General features: G+C 53.4%; 1 protein-coding gene across 7 annotated transcripts in view; it reads right to left on the bottom strand.

The window, feature by feature from the left end:
• KMT2E (lysine methyltransferase 2E (inactive)) overlaps positions 1-12,306 on the bottom strand; it is a 1,891,352-nt gene that overhangs the window by 830,344 nt on the left and 1,048,702 nt on the right. The window lies entirely within an intron of this gene.

The following is a 12,306-nucleotide window of genomic DNA, read 5'->3' as shown; positions in this document are numbered from 1 at the left end:
AGTCCATTTTAACAGAGAGAGCAGGAAGCCTGGGGTCCTGAATAGCAGGATCCCAGGCCAACTATGTCGAAAACCAGCAAAACACTAGGCAAAAAGTTGTGGGCAACCATAATCAGATATTCACCTTCCTACAGGCATTATGAAAGAAATAGGAGGGAAAAGATGAGTAATGCCTTTGAGGAATCTATTTACTATTTACAACATGGGACTTGAAAAGAGAGGGCTGATCAGGAAGCCGGAGAAAGGCCGAAATAGCAGAAAGGTTGCCCTTGATAGTGCCCATAGCAGAGCCCTGCTGGCCAAAGAAAGAAGGAACAGAAGAACTTCTCAAAGAGGGGTAGAAAGGGGATCCACAGCCTTTGCTGTGCACCATGCCACAAATTTGTTCCACCTGCAGGCGTATACCAGCTTAGTGGAGGGACGCCTGGCTGCCAGAATGACATCACAGACTTCAGGAGACAAGCCGAAAGGAATCAACTGTCGCAGCTCATTCTAAACGCAAAGAGGTGACGACTGGACAGGTTTGAGTGGAGGGCCCTCCCCTGCTGCTGCGACAGAAGATCCTCCCGAAGAGGCAGTCGGATCGGGGAATCCCGAGTAGCTCGGAAAACCAAACACTTCAAGCCCAGTCCGGAGCCACAAGAATGACTTGGGTCCGGTCGCGCCTGATCTCCTTCAGCATTCTGGGCAGAAGTGGTATAGGCAGAAAGGCATACAACAGACCACAAACCCACTTGCAACGAAAAGCGTCGCCTAGTGAATGCCGCCTTGGAAATGCCAACACGCAGAATTGCTGACATTGCGTGCTCTCTTCGGTGGCGAATAGATCTAACCAAGGCTCTCCCCACTGCAGAAAGAGACCTTGCGCCACGTCCGAGTGGCACCGGCGGCTGAGTTCAGAGAAACTGCCAGGTGTTGAACCACCAGGGTCACGCCCTGATGTTCCAGCTACTGCCAAAGGCGCAGAGCCTCCTGGCAGAGGGTCCACGACCCCACCCCGCCCTGTTTGTTGCAGTACCACATGGCGGTGGTGTTGTCTGTGAACACCTGCACTACACTACCCCGGACAGAGGAGAGGAATGCCTTCAGTGCAAGACGAATCGCCCGCAGCTCCAAAAGGTTGATATGGAGCCGGGACTCCGCTGGAGACCAAGGCCTCTGATCTCCGCCTCTCCCATGTGGCCTCCCCAGCCCTGGAGGGACGCGTCCGTCACAACTACGTGCTCCGGTTGGGGAAGGGAGTGGGATCTGCCGCTGACCCAATCGCGGTCCGTGAGCCACCACTGCAGCTGTCTTGCAGTGCCCTCCGAGATAAGGACATGGTCGGACAGGTTGCCCTGATGCTGGGCCCACTGAAACTTCAGTTCCCACTGCAGAGCCCGCATCTGCCAACAGGCGTGATGCACCAGAAGGATGCAGGAAGCCATCAGCCCCAGAAGCCGCAGCGTCAACCTGACTGAGACTCGGGATAAAGGCTGAAAGATCGGAATCAGAGCCTGAATATCCCGAACCCGCTGCTCGGGGGGATAAACCCGAAACTGCGCCGAGTCGAAAACCGCTCCGATGAAGAGGAGCTTTTTAGAGGGGCACATGTGTGACTTCGGCACGTTGATGGAGAACCCCAGCAGGTGCAGGAGATCCACTGTCGTCTTTAGGTGGCTGACGACTGTCTGGGGCGAGACCGCCTTCAACAACCAGTCGTTGATGTAGGGGAAGACTGAAACCCCTAACCTGCGCAGATGAGCTGCGACCACCGCCATCACTTTCGTGAACACCCGTGGGGCGCTGGTAAGGCCGAAGGGGAGCACGGTAAACCGAAAGTGCTCCTGGCCTACAGTGAACCGCAAATAGCGCCAGTGGGCCGGCAGGACGGGGATGTGGAAATAAGCGTCCTGCAAGTCCAACGCTACCACCCAGTTTACTGGGTCCAGGGCAGCTAAGACCTGAGCCAGTGTCAGCATTTTGAACTTCTCCTTCCGGAGGAAGCCGTTGACGTTCCATAGGTCCAAGATAGGGCGTCGGCCCCCTTTGCCCTTCTTGGGTACCAGAAAGTAGTGGGAGTAGCAACCCCACCTTACTTCTGGCCCAGGAACGCGCTCGATGGTACCCTTGGCCACGAGGGCGTAACCTCCTCCTGCAGAAGCTGCAAATGATTCCCCGATACGCGGTGCTATTGGGGTGGCATGGCTGGAGGGGTCATCTCGAAGGGGAAAGAATAGCCCCTTCGGACGATTTGCAGCACCCACCTGTCCAATGTGGCAGTGCGCCAGTAGGAGTGGTGATGGCGAACCCTGCCCCCCACTGGCGTCACATGGGCCCGAAAGCACGGACTACGAAGTTTTTGAGGCGGATGCTGCGGGGGAAGGTGTGGACTGGCCTCGCCGTTGTCCCCGACCGCCGCCACGGCGGTTTCCACGGCCGCCACCGCGTTGGATGTTAGTCTGCCGTGCGTGGCTGGCAGCGCGTGTGGGGGCGCCCCTTCCCTGGCCACGAAAGGAGCGAAAGGCACCCGTTTGCTGGTGCGGGCCGAGAGGCCCAAGGACTTGGCCGTAGCCCTGGAGTCCTTAAAGCGCTCAAGCGCATGGTCTGCCTTGTCGCCAAAAAGGCGACGGCCATCAAACGGCATGTCCATGAGGGTATTCTGGACATCCGCTGAAAAGTTGGAGGACCTCAACCAGGCGTGGTGACGAATCACCACCGTCGTTGCCATCGCTCTGCCCAGTGAGTCGGTGGTATCCAGCCCACACCGGATGGAAAAAGGTGGTGCATCTCGACCCTCCGCAAGGGCTTGGGCGAGTTTAGCCTTGACCTCTGCCGGGCATTGTGGCAGCACGTCCGCAACCGTATCCCACAGGGAGTGGGTGTAGCGGCCCAAGAGGCAAGCGCTGTTGGAAGACCGCAGTCCCAGACTAAGGGAGGAGAATATTTTCTTTCCGTAATTCTCATACCTCTTGGATTCCCGATCAGGCGGCGCTGACGGGAATGCAGTCTGGGAGTTCGAGGCCTGGATGACCAGCCTCTCGGGGTGGGGTGGATGGACAGGAAACAAGGGTCGCCCGAGGCCGGGCGGTGGCGTCTGGCCACCTTCCTATCTACAGGCTGGCCTGTAGTGGGTCTGGACCAAGAGCCCAAAAGAACGTCAGTCAAGGCCTCATTAAACGGCAGCAGAGGCCCAGCCGAGCTTGACTGCGGTTTAAGGACCTCAGTGAGGAGGTTAGTCCTCACGGCCGCGACGGGGAGCTCAAGGCCCAAGGCCTTGGCCCCCCTCGTCAACACCACACTGAAGGTTGCCCCCTCCTCCAAAGCCACAGTAGGAGGTGAGACAAAACCAGTGTCTGGCGAGGTGTCCAGACCACTGGCATCCCCAAGTCCACCTGTCCAGTCCTCCTGGGACTGACACTCACGTGTCAGAGGGTCCTCTGACCCCTCCCAATACTCCTCATCAACCATCTCCTGATACTCAGGGTTGTCAAATGATGGGGCCGGTTCATTGAAGTAAAACTCCCCAAGCGGCGTCGAGAGCGGCGCCGCTCCGACGCCGGAACCGGGTCGAGGGAGGTATCGGAGACGGCGACGCCCGAGGACGGCGCCGGAGGTGACACCTGCGGGACCGCACCGGTGAGGTCGTAAGGTCGACCGGCGACGATCCGGATCCAGAAGCGGATCCAGTGGGGCCCTGCGGCGCCGGGCCCGAAGGCGCCGGCGGCGTTGGGGCCGAAGCACCCGACCCGCTAGGGCCCCCAGACAGGTCCGCTGGGCCCGAAGGCACCGCGGAGCCCGCCGGAGGAGAGAGGGACCTCATGGCCATGAGGAAGTGCTCGATCTCCTCCGGCGTCGCTTGCTGCCCAGGGACCGGAGGGTATGGGGCAGGTCGCGACGCCCGCGACTCCGACGGAGCCGTGTGGGCGGTGTCACCCGAACCCCCGGCCGCATGGCGCGAGCGTCGGGGGGAGTCGGAAGAGCGATGACGTCTCTTCGACTTCTTGTGCTTACCTGGCGACTTCGAACCTGAGGAGTGATGTCGACTCCCAGAGCTATGATGGCTTCGCCCCCGCGACCGGTCCCTCGACCTCCGTCCGGACAGGGACCTCTCACGGCGCGGGCCGACTGCCGGAGCACAAGCCGCTTGCGGGACCGCTCCCGCCTAGCTTTCGGTGTTAAGGCCCGACAGTCGGAGCAGGTCTTGTAGTCATGATCGACGCCGAGACAGTGGAGGCACCGTCGGTGAGGGTCGGTGACCGACATCAGCCAGTCGCAGTCCTCAGAAGGCTTAAAACCTGGCAACCCTACCGGCACCGATCGGAGTCGAAGACTCGAAGAATGATCAAAAAGATCTCAAAAAAGTTTAGTCAAAAAATGACTACGGTACCACTTTTTCCGGATCTGCGCTGCTGGCGCGGAAAAAAGAAGAATTGACTTCAGCACGCGGAGGCGGCGTCTAAGTACTCCTACGACGTCCTCACGGCGCCCACGACGGACGCGGAGCCGCAGACAACGCCTACCGACGCACAAGGGTACTGCTACGCAAAAATTTCCGGATCCAGTCTGACGCCTGTGGATATTCTAAGGTAAGGAATCTAATACTAACCTGTTTCTTTCAGATTGTCTGGGCTTGACTATACCAACTCGCTTTTCCTGGGGGCGAATAAAGCTGAGGTCATGCGCCTACAAAGGTTCCAAAATGCTGCAGACAGAGCTTTTTTGGGACTTCCGAGAAGACGCCCCACCTCGGGTACAATCCGGCGTCTACACTGGCTGCCTGTGGCCAAGCGCATAGAATTTAAAGCTCTCTGCCTGGCTTTTAAAATCCTGAAACTTTCCTCCCCGTGTATCCTGACCAATGTATTGGTACCATACACACCTATGCACCATCTGCGCTCTAGGGGGTCATGCCTTGCTCTTGTCCTGCGGATAAAACGCTCACGTGCTGGGGGACGATCTTTCTGCTGTCCAGCAGCCAAGCTTTGGAATTCACTCCCCTTGCACATCCGCAGCCTGGAGAATTACCGGACGTTTAGGAAAGCAATAAAAACTAATCTCTTCCCTGTGGTCTAGGATCTAGTTTTTAGTCTGCTGAGGCAGCTGTCGCACTATACAAGTTGGACTAACATAATATGGGGTGCCGCTCGCAGCCGTAGTGCCGGACCTTTGTTTGTTTACTGCTGTGTCTCGAGGGAGAGCGAATTCCCTCGAGGACTTGAGGACCCAGGCGAGAGCCTTTCATCATCTGCAACTGTGGGGGTGGGACTGCGAGTCCCAGCAGGAATTGCGTGTCAGCCACCAGCGCACCTGCGACTCTTCCCGCCCAACTCCGCTCTCACCTGTTAAAAACGGCTCGCGGCCCCCGCTCCGCGGGAGCTGCTCGCAGCCGTAGTGCCGGTCCTTTGTTTGTTTACTGCTGTGTCTCGAGGGAGAGCGAATTCCTACCGAGGACTTGAGGACCCAGGCGAGAGCCTTTCATCATCTGCAACTGTAGGGGTGGGACTGCGAGTACCAGCAGGAATTGCGCGTCAGCCACCAGCGCACCTGCGACTCTTCCGCCCAACTCCGCCCTCTGATGTAATAGTCCTCTTGTACTCAACCCCCCTCCATCCCGCGAACGCGGGACGCGCGCGGGACGGAGCACGGGGCGAAGCCCGGGCAAAGGACGGGCCATTTGAGGCCGTTCGAGGACTGGAGAGACTGGACTGGGCCCTACCCTTTTCGTTATCCCCGCTCCATTGGTACTATCTTTTGTTATTTATATTGTAACTCTAGTTTAGTAAGGTCCTACAGGAACCATGTGTTCACGGGCAAGCCGTAGTAGGGCCGCAAAGGGTGGTAAGATGTTAATTGGGACTCTCGATGATTTTATAACTAGAACAAACACTGCCATAGATAATGAAATCACCAAAATACAAAAGCGAGTTTCCCTAGATTTAGACGCAGCTAGAAGATTGTCACAAGATATTGCTATGTCTAAAAAATCATCCTTAGGACACATAGCGACTGCAAAAACCCCCGAGCGACCATCTAACCCACGACTCATCACAACGCAGGCTGATGTTCATCACACTCCAGCCACATCACCTGTGACAATCCCGACTCCAGGTCCTATCCATCTGCATTCCATTCAGAACCCTACCTTGATTGTTACTGAATCTGATTTGGGCCCACTTACTGAAAACACTCCACCGACTATTGAGGTGCATGAGAACTCCCTGTGCACCAACATTAAGGGTACAGTACACAAAAGAAAACGCAATATAAGATCTGCCTATTCACGGAAGAAGGCCAAAGTTGCTAGGGCACACTATCCTATTGATAGAAATCTGCATGTGCAAAGTGAAGTGGGAAGGACTGTAGCTCCAGTGCAGGAGCTCCCTAGCGTAGATGAGAATTGTTCAATTATGGACACTACCAAGACAGATACTGTAGAAGAAGACAACAGGATACAACTATGCAAGTCAGAGGGAAAAGATGAGGATTTCCTAAAAATAGTTTGGGGTTTGGGAGACCCTAAAAAAGCTCCTAACTCCCCTAGAATTAAGACTCTCACGCATAGAATACGATCTTCTAGAGGTAGAAAAGAGCATCTTAACCCTAGCAAGTCTTAGCTTCCAGGACAACAAAATTACTATCCCTCCAGTAGCTGATCTAATCGCACTAACACCTACCACTACCCCACTAGAACCGCCCCCCAGTAGGCCAATACCCAAACCACGCACGAAGGGTTATGAACATAAAGCCCCCAAATTCCCTCTTAAGTCACCAAAGCACCCCCTTCAACAACCAATTATTTCACATAAAGAAGGCGTTGCTCTAAGGTTGAATGACACTAAGGCTCATCGAACCATCCCACAGGGGCCACTAACTATAGGTAACTTTCGTGGGGGTTACATAGATCTCCCCCCAGATGTAAGGCCATATGTGGCGGTATTAGCTGGTGTACCAGAAAATGGGAGCCACTATCAAGAAAATTATTATTCCCTCAAAAACAAGGTTATTCACTGGCTGAATGTAAACAGACCGATTCCTAACCATCTGAGAAGCAAAATTATAATGGTGCGTAGAGTCCCCTGGATAGGTGCATCATGCAAAACTATTCCAGGCGATCGTATCGTAGTCTCATTTGAGGACCCACATACGGCCCAACACATATGTTCGTGAAACACAGGTGGGGAGAATTCATCCATTGTAGTCAGACCACTAACATTCTTCTATCCTCCTCGTCCTAGACTAAATTATGGGGGGGATTGGTCATTGGTTCGACACCCGGCCCGTGGAGGGGTGAGAGATGGATGGCAAGGCCCAAATAGAAGGTGGTATGGGGCACCAACCTTTAATAGGTTTGGCTGTCTAGAAGAGGTAGACTGACTCCCCATGTCTCTGGGACTACCACCTGATGTGAAGGATAAACTGCCCCCACCGTTTATTGACTCTATGCCTCCCGAGAGTAACTCAAGCGGGAGTAGTCCATCTATAGGAACAGAAACGGACTTAGACAGGTCAACGTCTAGTATTCCAGATCTCATTCCAGTCGCAACACACTCTTTTGGCCAATTAATCTCGAATGCTGCAGCCGAGCAGGGGGTGCTGAGCAATTTTATCCACAAGGCGGCCCATGCTTCTGGCACTTTGTCCCAGACCTCTCTAACAACACTGTCATCTGTTCCTTTAATCAGCCTCAGAAATAATGCCGCCACTGATTTCGATCCCCCGGAAACGAAACCTGTAAGGGTGGAGGACATTCAAATCCTATTGGGGGAAGATGATGCGGATCTATTGTCGCTGCCCATGGCAAGGAGGCTTAGCCCTGCTCTTGATCCGCTTGTGCCTGCCTCTATATTAGGGCCGAGGGTTGTTGGTAGCCCAGCGTTGAGGGTTCTCAGCTGGAATGTAGCAGGACTTGCACGTAACATCGACATTCCCGATTGGAACTCTTTTGTTGAATCCTTCGGAATTTGCCTTCTGCAGGAAACCTGGTGCTTGGAACCACGTCACAGGGTGGGTTACACTACCTACTTTGTGCCTGCGTCACAACCACCTGGCAGCAAAGGCCGCCCGTCGGGTGGCCTCCTAATCTGGGCTAGCATTTCTTTGGGTCTAACTATTAGGCACATGCCCACAAAATCACTTGACCTGCAGAGATATCTGGGAAGAAGATGCTAGGAGATGTATCCCCCCGCTCACTCTCCCACCCATCAAAAAACTGGACCCAGAGCGCTATAGATCTTAACGCCCTCTGCATGGAATTTGGCCTTAGGGCAACCAATGGTAGATCCAAGTCCGACTCCCAAGGGGTACACACATATAACAGGGTGGGCCACACCTCACGGATTGATTATATACTCTTGAATTATAGGCTCTGGGCACATTTGCTAGATATGGAGGTCTTGTCATCTACCGATAGCGACCACAATCCACTAGCCTTGACTTTGTCCCCCCCCTGGAAGGGTATGACCCCAATTCCACCCTTACACACATGGAAATCAACGCACGAAGTATGCCCCTCGAACTGTGGTAGGCGGCTAAAATGGAAAAAAGTGGCTGCGGATGAAGGAAAGATAACACTAGCAAAATCCATAATGTCTAATGTGAAGTTGCGGTTAGACTCCCCGGGTCTCAGTAAACTTGATGTCCCGACTCTCTTTACAGAAACAACCAAAGCACTAGGTGAATTGTTCACTGCCCATCCAGCAGGCGCAAGGGACAAGAAAAGAGGTGTACCTAAGGGCGGCGCGAGTTGTTTTTCCCTTGCCTGTCGCTCCGCAAAACGTGAACTCATCAGAGCAGTGAAATCTAAGGTTGCTGGACACATCAGTCTTGCTAGGAAAAGCTACAAAAAGGCACTAGTCACGGCTAGGGTCGAGCACGAAACTCAATTTTGGAATGATCTAATGGCGGCTAGCTCCAGGAAAGACTCGAAGGGCTTCTGGGAATTGATGAGAGTAAGGGATAAACCCGCAGATTCCCTATTGACATGCAACATAACCGGGGAGGCGTGGTTTACCCATTTTTCCCAGCTCTACTCCTTATCTGGGGGTCCTCCAGTCAGCCCGACGGATCTGCCGCACACTGAATGTCCCGATCACAATGAGGCTAACCTCTTTTTCACCAAGGAAGTAGAGGGGTCGATTAAGTGCCTGGTTCCGAACAAGGCTGCGGGACCTGACGGTATCCCAGGCGACCTACTTCGGGCTAACCCAGAAGAGTGGAGTAGACTCATTGCCTCACTTCTGAATGCTGCCTTGATGGGTGGGCGCTTACCGGACTCATGGAAGGGCGCGGAGGTCGTCCCAATTTTTAAAAAAGGGAGCTGGGACAACCCCGCTAACTATCGCCCAATCAGCCTGTTAGACTCCACACAGAAGGTAGCCGGCAAGGTAGTCCTAGGAAGGGTTTTGCAGTGGGTAGAGGAAAAACAAATACTCTCGGATTATCAGGCTGGTTTCAGATCCGACACGGGGACCATTGAACAGACATTCCGGTTATTAATGATCTACTGGAAAGTGGTTGTACCGGGCAAGGGCAGTCTGTACCATGCATTCATAGACTTACGGACTGCCTTTGACCTGGACCCGCGTGACCAACTGTGGAGTGTCCTTGACGAATTGGGTATCCCCTCATATCTACTTAATATGCTCATAAAGTTGCACAAGGGTAACTTTGCACAGATCAGGTGGGGTGACCAGGGTCAAAAAACATCACGTATCCCTGTAAATAGGGGTGTCCGCCAGGGCTGTGTGCTAGCCCCCACTCTGTTTTCTTTATATGTTAACGGAGTGGTGGAGCATTTACTCAAACAATCAGCAGACGCACCTTCCCTGGCTGGTAGGAAAATCCCCACCCTCCTATTTGCGGATGACACCCTCCTGATCTCAAAAACCCCAGTAGGCCTGCAATGTCTACTTACCAGCTTTAAGAACTTCTGTGATTCTAGGGGTCTTGCTATTAATGTAGGTAAAACTAAGTTCCTGGTCTTAAACCCTCCGAGGAAAACTGTTATTCCACCTTCCTTGGACTCTGTCCCACTCGAGAGGGTAAAAGAGTTCGATTACTTAGGCATCCGCCTATGTGATTCCATGAGCTGGAAATCCCAACTTCAAAAGATATTGTTGAATCACAAGAGGGTGGTAGGGGCACTTTTGAAGGAACAACGTGCTTCTTCGCTTAAACCCATTGGTCCTGTACTGGACATCTATTGGACAAGGGGGGTGAGTGCAGCTTTGTACGGGTCTGAACTATGGGGCGTACAGAAAGTAGACTTTTTGAACCGCTCAGAAAATAAATTCCACAAAGACCTTATGGGCTTACCGCATAGTACACCATCTCTTCCACTTCTTTTAGATGCGGGTACTCGCCCAATAAGTGATCAGGCGAGGTTGCGCCCCCTCCTCCTATGGGCACGAATTTGGAGGGTACCAGAACTGTCTAGTTATGCTGAAGGCTTAAGGGGACTCCTCTCAACATCTGGTTGGCACAAGGTCCGTTGGTTAAAAGAAGTTAAGTGCCTTCTCTTTGACCTGGGCCTTGAGGATGCCTGGGCTAATAGAACTGCCCCGCCTAAGCTGACTTTAAAGAAGCTATACTGGTCATGGGTGACGGATGGCAGAAATTGCAACTCCAAATTGTGTAGAACTACGGTAGAATTTCTGATGGTCAAGGAGGTCCCCTTTTGTGACCCATATTTGGATATGATCTCCAAATCTTGGGATAGGGCACTATATTTTAAGTTCATGGTGGGCTTACTGCCAGTGGGGAAACTGACTGCTAGCTGGAAGGTACCGGAGCAAACGACACCATATTGCCCCTTCTGTGTAAACAGGCTCGAGTCAGTCCCTCACTTACTGTTTGTATGTCCAGCCTATGCAGTCCAGCGCCGCATATGGTTGAAGCCACTCTGCAGGAGCCTTGGTACTAGATCTCATCTGGAGGCCCTACGAATTCTAAGACCAGACCCTTGCCCTTTGTTTGCTTGTTGCCTGGCCAAATTCCTTGGTTGGGCTTGGCGGGTTAGATCCTCTAGGCTACTGAGTCTCCCATAAATACCCTTCCTACCTGTGCCAATGTTTTGTTTGCTTTTAAATAAGAAACGAAATGTTTTTATCAATGTAATGAGTTTTTTAATGTCTTTTTATTGTATTGTAACGCTTTTTAAGATATGTGCAATATATCGAAATAAAGCTTGTTTCTACTTCTATATAACAAAACAATAACATAACATAACATAAAAAATTATCCCCGACATGCGGTGGTACTGGGGTGGCATGGTTGGAGGGGTAGTCTCGAAGGGGAGTGTGTAGCCCCTTCGGACTGTTTGTAAAACCCACCTTTCCGAAGTGATGGTGCACCAGTGGGGGAGGTGATGGCGAATCCTGCCGTCCACTGGCGTTTGATGGGCCTGAAACACCGGACTAGGAAGGTTTTGGGGCAGTGGTGGCTGGGGTGAAAGTGGACTGACCCGCCTGCTGGCCACCTGACCCGGGTCCCACGTCTGCGGCCGCACTGAGACTGCTGCTGCGGCCTGTGGCTCTGAAGCAAACGTGTTGGGGTGCCCCTTCCATGGCCACAAAAGGAGCGAAAAGCAGAAGGTGCAGGAGGGCGAGTGGTGGAAAGGCCCAAGGACTTGGCTGTAGCCCGGAGTCCTTAAAACGCTCCAACGCACTATCTGCCTTGTTGCGAAAAAGACAAATGCCATCAAAGGGCATGTCCAGTAGGGTGTTCTGGACATCCACTGAGAAGCCAGTAGTCCTCAGCCAGACATGGCGGCGGAGCACCACTGTCGTGGATATCGCTCTGCCCAGTGAGTTGGCGGTGTCCAGGCCACATCAAATTGTGAACTTCGCTGCATCTCTCCCCTCAGCACTATCCGCGCCTCCTCCGGACACTGAGGCAGCAACTGCCTCACCGTATCCCACACAGAGTGGGAATAACGGCCCAAGAGGCATGCAGTGTTCACAGACTGCAGCCCTGAACTGGCCGAAGAAAAAAAAATCTTCTTCACAAACTGTTCCAGTCTCTTGGATTCCCTGTCCGGAGGTGCGGTAGGGAATGTGCTTTGGGAAGTGGAGGCTTGGACCACCAAGCTCTCTGGAGTGGGGTTTTGGGAGAGGAAAAGGGGGTCGCACGGGGCCGGGCGTTGGCGTCGGGCCATGTTCCTATCCACAGGAGCCCCTGTGTTGGGCCTGGATCAGGTGCTCAAAAAAATGTCAGAAAGTGCCTCATTAAAAGGCAGCAGTGGCTCCGCAGAGGTAGCTGCTAGCTGATGCACTTCTGTCAGGAGGTTAGTCCTGACGGCCACTGTAGGGAGGTGAAGGTGGAGAG

The sequence above is a fragment of the Lissotriton vulgaris genome, chromosome 1_1 (assembly GCF_964263255.1).
Source record: "Lissotriton vulgaris chromosome 1_1, aLisVul1.2, whole genome shotgun sequence".
Classification (NCBI taxonomy): Eukaryota; Metazoa; Chordata; class Amphibia; order Caudata; family Salamandridae; genus Lissotriton; species Lissotriton vulgaris.
This window is presented reverse-complemented; position numbering and strand designations above follow the sequence as displayed.